This window comes from Fonticula alba, assembly GCF_000388065.1.
Source record: "Fonticula alba strain ATCC 38817 unplaced genomic scaffold supercont2.5, whole genome shotgun sequence".
Classification (NCBI taxonomy): Eukaryota; order Rotosphaerida; family Fonticulaceae; genus Fonticula; species Fonticula alba.
This window is the reverse complement of record NW_009242975.1, coordinates 1,275,844-1,278,581: the sequence shown is the minus strand read 5'-3', so window position 1 is coordinate 1,278,581 and position 2,738 is coordinate 1,275,844.

The following is a 2,738-nucleotide window of genomic DNA, read 5'->3' as shown; positions in this document are numbered from 1 at the left end:
CTTGACCGGAATAGCCCCCCCCCCCCCAGGCCCCCGGCCCGCCCCCGTTCGCTGACTGTCCTCCTTGCGCAGGGGGAAGAGGACACCCCTCCGGCGCGGTCACCGGGCCGGTCTCCCATCACCATTCGCGTCAGGGCGTCACGGCCGAGGAGCCGGCAAGGGCGGCGGGAGAGAGGCGAGAAAGGGCCGAGGGCACCGGGGAACGTGGCCGCGCATGGCTGGGGGGCTTTCGCCGCCCCGGCGGTCGGGCAGCGTTGACCGCGGTCGGCGGAGTGTTCCGTTGGCGAGCCCTCCCCCCCCCCCCCCCAGGAAGCCCGTCCGGGGCAGGATGGCTCCCCGGGTCTGGCGCCACCCTCTTCCAGCCCGATTTGTCCGGAAGCGGACCACGCGCCTGGCATTCTCCCGGGGCCCTCTTTCCCCTCCGGCGACCATGGACAGAGCACGACAACACCCCCCCCCCCCCCTGTGGCCTTGTAAGTTGCCACCATCCCCGGGCCGGGCGCACATGCCGCGGGGAAATCTGCCCGTCTACCGGACATCGTTGGGACTCTGCGGCCACCAGCGGCGCCAACACAAACGTGACATGGTCACACCGATGTGTCCACATACACCCAAGTCACGAGATATAAAATCACCAGGGCACCAGACTGGCTCCCCCGTCTCGCCCGTCCGTTCCTCGGCGCCTGGCTCCGGCCGCGTGTCGATCTTGCCTTGTCACCTCCCGCCCTGGCGAACAAAGCCACTCATATCCTTGGTTCTCTTCGGGGCGAGGGGGAGGAGGGGCCCAAGTCCCCGGTTGGACCTCGCCTTTCTCCCGAAGGTATATGGGTTGCCGCTCGGAATTGCAGGGTTGCGGTGCTACAACGGGGGCCTCTGGGCAGATCCGCGGAGGGGGGGGGGGGGGGTCTGCCGGGGTATATTCGTCATGCCCGCTTCGCACTCCCTCCACCCGGCGGGACGGGCGACCAGCGGGGGGGGGGGAGCGGATTGGCCAGCCTATCGCCCTTTACAACTGGCCGCGTCGATCTCTCGGGAGCGAGATCACCCGCCGGGGTCTTCGCCCTCGATGGATGGCTGGTGTCAGGCCGTCATTGAACTGTTATCGCCGCTCAAGCGTCCAGGAATCTCCCCAGGGGAGGGATGCCTGACGCGCATGCATGGGCCCCCTCCCGCCGCCATAAGTGTAGCCTCCTCCCTGCCCACATTGCACCGCACACGACCCAGGCCACCGGCTGTCCAGGCCCATGTTCGTGCGGCGCACCATGCAGATGGGCTGGTGCTGGAGAACGGGCATCCGGCCTGGTTGCACGTCCCGGGCGCACTTGGGTCGCGCATCGGGCTGGGAGGGCGAAGGGGGGCGGGGGGCGGTGTACATGGCAAAGGTCCCCACATACATCCCCCGCCCCTGCACCGAGGCACGCCTCTTCGCCACGCCGCCACGTCGCCGAGATGGCCTCGTCTGGAGCCAGTGATTTTGCATGTTCCCGGCGGCCGGGAAGACGAGCCGAAGTGACCGGCGCCCTCTTGGGAAAGACAGTGTTGCGCTGTGGCGCGACGTCCGACGGCGGACGAACAGAGGGGATACCTGTTGACGGTGGGGTAAAGGGGCCCACTTGGGCGCGCATCAAAAAGGGCATCGCCCCAGCGCAGGGCCTGCCGGAAGCCCTCCTTCCCGGCCGGCTCGCGGGTCTGCTCTCGTGCCCAAGCAACCGGCGGGAAACGGCCCATTCCTGGCGTCCTCGCCTCGGGCCCCGGGAGGCTGGGCATCCCCCGCTCTCGGCTGGTGCCCCAGGACCACACACGGTGCATTAGCGCCGGGCCACCTCCACCCCCCCCCTGGTGTGGATGACACCATTGTCCATTGTTTGCAGGATCCTGCGGCTGGAGAGGGCCAGAGCGGCCCGGCGGGCGGCTGGCCACACGACAATGACGGGCGTCTTGCCGGTCACTGCCCTGGGCTTGGCCCGGCCCGCGCGGTGGTGCAGCCGGGCCGAGCTGGCTGAGTGATGGCTGGTGCCCCTTGGCGGTGGGTCTGCTTCACCCGGCAGCCGGCTGGGCCTGACTGCTTCTTCAGGGGGCTAGGACGGGGGGGGGGGGGGAGATGCGCGATCGCCCGGAAAAGGGGGCCACCGTGGCCACCGGGTCAGGGAGCGCGTCCATGCATTGGCATCTGTTGTTTCGCCGGCCGCGCCGTTACTCTCGCCGGAGGTGTGTTATACCCCTCCCGTGGGCCCAGGGCCAGGCGTGCGCCGCTGCGCGGGCCGGGCTTGGGGTCGGCCTCCCCCGCATCTCCAGAGGAGGCCGGCGCCGGGGCGCACTCGCCCGCCTAGACGCCCCCCCCCCCCCCCCGGTAGGGACCGCCGACGCTGCATGGGCCGCCCGCGGCGAGCGCGGCGGTGACCGCAGCCCCTGGGTTGATGGGGGCGGGAGAGGGCTCGACCTCCTCTCGAGAGGGACGTCGCGTTCGGCATCGAGAGGCAGCCGAGCGCGGCAGCCGGGCAGGGACAGGGGGAGGGGGGGGTGATGCGGTTGTCATTGTCGGGTTGGTGGCAAGGGGGGTCTGGAGCCGGGAGGGGCTCTCTCTCTCTCTCTCTCTCTCCGCAGGCCCAGCAGCTCGCCCGCATCCGGCATCATTCGAGCCAGACAGGCGCCTTTTTAGGGAATCCCGGCCCGCTGGAGGGACGCGGGGGCCGGGCCGGGGCGGAAAGGAGCCTCCCGGACAGATGGCCCCCCCCCCC